The sequence below is a fragment of the Cavia porcellus genome, unplaced genomic scaffold, assembly GCF_034190915.1.
Source record: "Cavia porcellus strain 051 isolate PalLab524CR breed Dunkin Hartley unplaced genomic scaffold, mCavPor4.1 scaffold_34, whole genome shotgun sequence".
In the NCBI taxonomy this organism is placed as follows: Eukaryota; Metazoa; Chordata; class Mammalia; order Rodentia; family Caviidae; genus Cavia; species Cavia porcellus.
The window spans coordinates 9118517-9127180 of NW_026947517.1; the positions used below are offsets into that span (position 1 = coordinate 9118517).

General features: G+C 43.6%; 1 long non-coding RNA gene across 1 annotated transcript; it reads right to left on the reverse strand.

Moving 5' to 3' along the window:
* Positions 1 to 2429: 2429 nt before the first annotated feature.
* Positions 2430 to 8270, reverse strand: LOC134474616 (uncharacterized). The gene is made up of 2 exons (XR_010045489.1): positions 6920 to 8270; positions 2430 to 3730 (listed from the first exon to the last, which is right to left on the reverse strand). It is a non-coding gene; the product is annotated as an uncharacterized LOC134474616 (long non-coding RNA).
* Positions 8271 to 8664: the final 394 nt, after the last annotated feature.

The window sequence follows — 8664 nt, forward strand, 5'->3', positions numbered from 1 at the left end:
TACTTGTGTCAATTTGCTCAAATCCTGTTTTCACAAGAAAGTAAATTCCAGCAAGACCAGTGACTACAGGAGGACACATTTCAAAGGACTTGTAAAAAGTCCAAAACTGAATTTAGCCCAACACTGAATTTAGATGAAAAGTGGCAGAGTCTGTTAGTCTTTCAAGTTTTAATAGGAGAAACTTACAACATGTAATAGCTGCTACATGAATAACTTCATGGCTTTTGGAGAGGTCTGAATCACTATGAGTGAGGGCTTCCCTGACTCACAAAGTTAAAAATAGTAAAACAAACAATTTGAAAAATAAATCAACCAATAAAATACAAACACTAAGTCCAAAGGGTTTCACTGGTTTTAAAACCACTTATGGAATGCACATCGATTGAACAGCCTTACTCTGCATTCTGCTTTACTCAGGCCCGGTACATGAGCAAGTGTGAAAGCAAAATTCAAAATGTTATGTGAAGTGACCATTTCATTGGGGAAACCATGACCCAATAGACATTTTCTCTTTTGAAACTTCATACATTATCCATATATGTTCTCAAAGGGAAAGAATACACAGGATTTAGGCTGAATTTTTTTCAGTATTTTGTGTTCCACCAGATTTATTTGAAGATCTCCTGTCCTGCATCCACTGCCCAATGCAGAAGGCCACACATAGGACAACCAACATGAGAACTTCACTTCTACAGCCTGATTAAATCATCATGAGAATATACTTTTCCTTTCATCATCAAAGATTTTTACGTCAGATTAACCAGCTCTCTTGCTTTCCCATGTTTTTCCCTGGTTTTTGTACCTTGAAATGGGTGTGCACTCTTCTCAGTCTTGATCTCCATCTTCCCCAATATTTCCAAACATATTCATCTGGGAAACATGTAAAGATCTTATTCGGGGCTTGTTTCATTGTTTTCAAATATCTGCCCTTGAAATTCAACTTCCACCACTGTCTCTCATATCCAAAGCTATGTGCTTGCAGAGAATTTCTGCTGAGAAATTTCACAGAAAGCTCTTATACTGCAGGTGAATGATGCCAGCAAGTCTTGACTGAATAGCTTAGGGAACAGGACTCAGCCAAATGACAGATATGACAAGGGAAAAGCATATGCTCAAGGATAGTACATGGCAGAGATCATCTGCCAGGCCCTGGCATATTTCATATCCCATTGAAAGTACATCCATGTGTAGATTGGCAAGCATTTCCATCCACAAATTCTGAGCAGTGAAGCCTTCAGAGAGAGTATTGTGACATACCAGGCCAAGAATATCCATCCTATTTAAATCTTGCCCTACAAGGTCCTCTGTGCCACTGAGGTCTCCATGGAAACACCCAGCATTGTGACTCAGGTCTTCTACTGCACACTTGTATCCTAGAGCCTAAAGTCCAGCTCACAATGGTGCTCAGCTAATCACAGCCCAGTGTGGTTGCCAGGCAACCACAAGCTTGTGGATTTCTGTGAACTGTTTCAGCCCAACTCTGCAGCTTTCCACCTCATACAACCACAGCCATTCCAATCATGCAGTATTTGATTAGCCTCTCTATGTTGCCTCAGAATTTTTTTTTACAGTTGTAGTGATCAACAAAATTTGACATATTTTGAGAAGTGGAGGGAAGTAATTGGAAAACCTTTTGGTATGTCTGAGGTCTATGGGTTCCAAACTTGACTATACCAGTCTTTTAAATTTTCACACCTAGAGCCTAAAATCCCTTCCCAGTGATGTCCAGCCAATCTCAGCCCAGTGTGGTTGCCTGGCAACCACAAGCCTGTGGATTTCTGTGAACACTTTCAGCCCAACTCTGCAGCTCTCCACCTCATACAATCACAGCCATTCCAATCATGCAGTATTTAATTCACCTCTCTAAGTTGCCCCCGAATTTTCTTTGAAGTTGTGGTGATCAAGCAAATTTGATATATTTTGACAAGTGGAGGGAAGTAATTGGCTCTGTCTTTAGCTCTGTTTGTGGTACATGGGGTCCAAACTTGACTACCCCAGTCTATTCAATTTTCAAACTTAGAAAGCCAAATATTTCAGGGGAGGAAAGAAAATGCCACAATGATTTGGGTTCTGCCGAGTTTCTGGTGGCTTGGGAAGCAAACCTGCAAACCATACATGCAATCTCTGCTGGATTACTGCCACCATGGTAGTATCAGTTAGCACTAAAAGCCAGCAACCAGAAGATGAGTCCCAAAATGAAAGTGAATCCTTGCAGTGCATGAATATTTGGAGTGCCTGCTTCAACTATCCAGCTTCCTCGGGGTTCACATGTCTGCAATCGCTATTTCAAGGAGGTCTGCAGCCATTCCAGCATAACCTTGAACACTAAACATGAGGTACTAGCTCAATACCTAAACCAACATAATACTAGATAGCTTATCACTGTTAGGGCCGACGCCGCAGGGAAAGAGACCCCAAGGACTTAACTCTTGGTGAGGAAAAAAAGTTTATTTCCATGCGCATGGGGTCCCTCAGGCAAACAAGTGCAGAGGGGCCCCGAGGGGAATTTGTGTAGGGTTTTTAAAGGTACATGTAGGAGGCAAGCAAGTTTACAGAAGCAAATCGCATTGGTTAATTTTGAGCGGCGCAGGACCTGGCTAATGCTGATTTGAGGGTCTGGGGCTGAGTAACCATGGAGACCGAGGGTCTTGGGTTGACCTTAGAGTGCCAGGTGCTCCCTGGTCCTGTTTATACAGTACATTCTTTTTGGCCCTGCTCTGACTATCTCCTGGGAAAGGTTTAGGGAGTGAAGCACTCTTTACTGCTCTGTTCTGAGAGCTCCGGGGAGTTAGGGAGTCAACCCTTTCATTCCCTGCTCTGGGGAGTTAGGGAGTTAACCCTTTCATTCCCCGCTCTGGGGAGTTAGGGAGTTAACCCTTTCATTCTCCGCTCTGGGGAGGGGGTTGTAGCAGGGGGGTCGACTCTCACATTCCCCCCTTTTATTTCTCCAATGACTTTTAATCCTAAAAGTCCTGTATAGGTAAGGGGTCATATTGTTGACGTAGCACCATAACTTTTACCTGAGAGATCTGAGCCCTTACAAACCGGGTTACTCGGTTAATGAGGCAAGGGGCTATAGCCATGACTATAATGAATCCGGCCAGGGGTCTCAATAAAGGGAGGATATAGGGCAGAATTGATTCTCGGAAAGAGAACACTTTGGCTTTATTTGAAGGGGGCTCTTGAGATCTGATTTTCTCTCTCAACTTTTTTATTGTATCTTTTACAATCCCAGTATGATCAGTGTAAAAACAACATTTTTTTTTTAAGTGCGGCGCAGAGACCCCCCCCCTTTTTTTTTTTTTTAAAACAAAAGATCTTTAACAATTGGTTTTTTTTTGCTTACAGGGGGACCAAAGCCGCCATGTAAGGTCGGCATTAATGTTATTAAAATCAAAACAAGCAAGCTAAAACAGTTAGTCAATTTTTAACTTTAAGGGTTACCAGTCTGTTGTGTAGTCCACTGAGTATGTCCCTCGTTGTCTGCTGTTTCCAGTGGCTTTACATGAGTGTAGTGAATCCGCGCAGTTTTTCTTGCTACCTTGATGGCAGTGGGGGTACTGAGCACCACGGTGAAAGGTCTTTCTCAGCGGGGTTTAAGGGAGTCACGGTGGTGACATCGAACCAAGACTGGAGTCCTTGAGGCCTTGGTCTCTGAAGGCAGGTCCAAGTGTTTTTGTCTAAACAGCTGGTGGATCCAGGCCAACACAGGTTGGAGTGTCTGTAGGGACTTAAGATTTTGATTAGTAATTTCAGCTAATTTGTCTTCTGACAATCTTGGAACCAATGGCGGGGGCCTCCCAAACATGGCTTTAAAGGGGGAAATTTTAGAAACATATGGGGTATATCTAGCTCTTAACAGTGCAAAGGGAAGAAGGCTCATCCAATTATTGCCAGTTTTTGAAGACAGCTTAGCTAAAATGTCCTTGAGACTTTGGTTCATACGTTTTATTTGCCCTGAGCTTTGTGGCTGATAGGCACAGTGGAGTTTTAATTAATCTTTAATGTCTGGGCTAACTTTTGGGTGACTCGGGCTATGAAAGCCAGGCCATTATCGGACCCCATTGATAGTGGGAGGCCAAATCAAGGTATGATCTCATGTAATAGCCTTTTAACTACCACTAAGGCTGACTCAGACTTAGTAGGGAAAGCCTCTACCTAGCCAGTAAAAATGTTTATTAATACCAAGAGATAGCAGTGTCCCTGTAAATTAAGTTTTACCATGTCCATGAAGTTTATTTTCTAATGTTTTCCTGGAACAATTTTTTGATGTCGGGTGGTCTCCAACGCAGAGCTCTTGGCTGAGTTGACTAACAAACACTGTGGGCATCTGGAGCTCGAAGAGGTGGTCAGTTTGTAGAGTTTTGGAATAAAATACTGAGTTCTGAACAATTCTGTAAGGTGAAACAGCTCCCATCCTAGTGTCTCCAGTAACAGTACTTGTTTATCAGGTAACTGGTATTAGCCCCTTGGGGTGGGAGACTTTATTCCAAGTTGAGATGTCAACTGTAGGTCTTTTTTTTTTTTTTTGTGTAGACTAGTTCTGACAAGGTCAGAGGACTAGTATCAGAGCAGTTACTTTCTTGGTTGACCCCTCTGATGTGGTTGTTATTTTTTATCTCTGGTTGGGTGAGCCTTGTAAGGAATAGCAACCCATTGAGGCAGCCAGACAGCTGCCAGCAAATCTAGAATCTGTGGAGCATTTTTAGATGGCTTCCCCATATATGTACAGTAGCAAAGGGATGTCTTCAGTAAAAAAAAATGTTTACCCTCTTTTCCGTGGCTAGTTTTAGCCTCTCAGTCAAAGCAACAAGCTCTGCCTTTTGGGCAGAAGTGCCAGGCTCTACCCGCTTAACCCAGAGTACCTCCTTTTCGGTGGTCACTGTTGCCCCGGCCACTCGTTTGTCGTTTTGGATGAAGCTGTTTTCATCGAACAGTTGTTGGCATTTCCCAAAAGCTGGTCAGTAAGATCAGCCTGTAGGTTCTGCTGCAGTTCGAGGATGTCAGCACACTCATGGAGAGGTGTCCTTTGTTCCTCCGGATCATCATCAGGCATAAGGGTGGCTGGGTTTAAAGCTGAAGAAGTCTTGAATATCATTAACTCTGGGTCTAGAAGCAGGGCTTGACAGTAGAATTCTGGCATTTGAGAGCCCTTTTTTTTTTTTTTTTTAGGGGGGGTTTTGATAAGAGTCTCTAAACTGTGAGAGGTTACCACAGAAATCACTTGCCCAAAGCGAGTTTTTTTTTGTCTCCTTAAGTAACATTGTCACAGTAGCTAGTATTCTAAGGCAGGGGGCCATACTCCTGTCACTGGATCAAGTCTTTTGGAGAGGTAGGCTATAGGCCTCTTTTAAGGGCCAATGTCCTGAGTTAGGACTCTTTTGGCAATGTCCCTGAGTTTATCTATGAACAAGATGAAAGGCTTGGTAACGTCAGGGAGTCCCAGGGCTGGGTCCTCTGTCAAGGCCCGCTTGAGCTGTTGGAAGGCCTGTTTACATTTATCAGTCCAGTTCAGTGAATTTTGAGTTTCTCCCTTATGGGAGTCATATAGAGGCAAGCTTTTCAGTAAAATTTAGCCTACAGTATCCAACTGCCCCCAGAAAGTCTCGTCTGTTTTTTAAAAGTTTTTTCTCATAGAGCAATTTTAACATCTTGGCTATCTTTTTGTAAATTTTTTTAGTTCTCAAAGACCTTTTTGTGCTATCTCTATTAACTGGCTGAGGGGCATTTTCTTAAACCTCTCAAACCTTTGTAATTTTTGTCTAACATGTGGGGCCGACTGAGTTACAAAGAGAACAACTGGCAATATTGGGAAACCTCCTTACCTCTGGATGTCCAGTCAGGGTGGCACAAAAGGAGAACATGGTTTTGGCATTCCGGATCAGAGAGCCGGCTTCATCTGGATGGCACACTGTTTTTTTGTCCAAGGGTGTCACGTGACAGGCCATTATTTTATTAAAATTATATTTTTAACAAAAAGGGCTTTTTCATAGGTAACAAAATTGTGCTGTATAATCTCCCAGATGTTTACAGCGCATGTAAGAACTTGTATCTTATTTTTAATATCACCTATAATCTCATTTTAATGAAAACATTTTGCAGCAAAGTACAATCTTATGTATACTTTTACCAAAACTGATCTAATACTGTCAAATTCTGAACACATTTACTTTTTGTCAAACCTGTTATTTGTAGTACTATAAACCAAGACAAATAAAATTCACATCCTCTTGAGCCTTCTACAACTTACAATAATACCTCTCAAACTAAGCTTTAATCTTTTTCTACATTCTGGCATAGCCAGACACCTTTACTTGAAGACCACTCTCTTTGTCCCTCTTTTTACTATTACCAGTCAATTACCTTTTTTTCTCATTTCTCAGACAACATCAAAACTCTCAACAAAACCCTTGAAGTCACCTTCTAGTAGCCCAAAACATACTTATTTTATGTCTTTTTACCACATAAAAATGTTGTATTTTAAAAACAAAACTGTAACCTTTTAACTGGCTCAAATATAGTACCGCCTGGTTTTTACTTGGCAAAGTTGACATGACTCTTAACAACCATAGATATACATATATATGTGTACATGTTTACATTTTCACCAGAGAGAAAAAATACTCCTTTTAAAAGGCATGCCGAGGTTGCAAGCAATCAATTGAAGTCTTACATATTAAACAAGGTGCCACAACATTAAAGACACAAACAAAGGGAGCTTCTTGCATAGTTTGGTCAGCTAAAGGAAATAATTTTTCTTATCATGAACCTTGAATCTAATAAGCCATATGGATCCTGCAACAGAAATGGGCAACAAGCCCCTAAGTTAGTAACAAGTTTAAACAGGCAACCAAGGAGAGGGCGGAGGAAGGAAGGGTTTTACCCACGGTGGGGGCTTCTCCCTGAGGTCTTGCCATACCAAGATGTAGGTGACCCAGTCGGGGTGGCTCTCTCGTCCAGGGCGGAAGATGATGTTCTTAACTGCTAAGATGAGGGGAAGGTGGAAAGTCCCCTCTGGTGGCCAATCCACGGAGAATGTGGGCCACTCAGACGAGCAGAAAGTCTGCCATTTACTTTTTTAACCTGAAAGGAGAGATTGTGAGCCCTCTCTCGAACCTCCGACCAATGGTCGAGGGTGAGGGACAATGGGGACGATGTCATTTGTCCCATGGTGTTCTGAAGACAAAGAGTGGTTAGCGTACGCGCGACACAACAAATAACCGATCACAACAGTCACAACACACAGGACAAACAGGCCGGCCACCTCACTCTCACGCATTAGTTTCACATCAAACGAGTCACCTTAGGGGGTGCCTCCAGATTGGCCCGGACGGACCACAGATTGGGAATGAAATTCCCCAGATTGGCCCAGACGGACCACAGATTGGGAATGAAATTCCCCAAACGAGTCACCTCGGAGGGTGTCTCCGAATTGGCCCTGACGGACCACAGATTGGGCCCCAAACCGATAGGAAAATCCTATCGCAGACGGTGAGTCACGGAAAACCGTGTGGGGCGTCCCCCGATCACCCAAGAACAGAGAACAGATAACAAAAACAGGTAACAAAAATTGCCCCTAGACCGGAGCCGTTTGGCTCGGGGCGTAAAATACCGGTAGATTGATCCTCAGAGTAAAAATAAGAAGCGACCGGTCGTACTCACCCACCGCAGAGCCGTTGAGGTCACCTTCCGTGAGACGTGCTATCTCGGTGGGGCCTCCAAGATGTTAGGGCCGACGCCGCAGGGAAAGAGACCCCAAGGACTTAACTCTTGGTGAGGAAAAAAAGTTTATTTCCATGCGCATGGGGTCCCTCAGGCAAACAAGTGCAGAGGGGCCCCGAGGGGAATTTGTGTAGGGTTTTTAAAGGTACATGTAGGAGGCAAGCAAGTTTACAGAAGCAAATCGCATTGGTTAATTTTGAGCGGCGCAGGACCTGGCTAATGCTGATTTGAGGGTCTGGGGCTGAGTAACCATGGAGACCGAGGGTCTTGGGTTGACCTTAGAGTGCCAGGTGCTCCCTGGTCCTGTTTATACAGTACATTCTTTTTGGCCCTGCTCTGACTATCTCCTGGGAAAGGTTTAGGGAGTGAAGCACTCTTTACTGCTCTGTTCTGAGAGCTCCGGGGAGTTAGGGAGTCAACCCTTTCATTCCCTGCTCTGGGGAGTTAGGGAGTTAACCCTTTCATTCCCCGCTCTGGGGAGTTAGGGAGTTAACCCTTTCATTCTCCGCTCTGGGGAGGGGGTTGTAGCAGGGGGGTCGACTCTCACAATCACCAGCAGGTTTTCCCAGAATTCAAATGTAACATGGTGATAGGGAAACCCTTAGAAACTGGATGCAAATGCCCCTTTCCCTAAAAATCCCAGGTATTTTCTCATGGCATGGAATATTTAGACTCCACACCTCATGTAGTGAACCCAGGGAACTGGACCAAGTGTGTCTAGTTTTCTGTTGTCCTCTTTTTGGAAACAGCATCTTATGGAGTTGTTGAAAGAGGCCTTGAGATAAATTCGTAGCCCAAGATGGAGTGGAACTCCCAAGGATCCATCCACCTCAGCCCCCAGATGGCTGGGATTATAGGCATGAGCGACCATGCCAAGCATGTGCACAGAGATTCTTACATAATTTGTGAAATCCCACTACTGGTCTATAGGTAGCTTCTGTG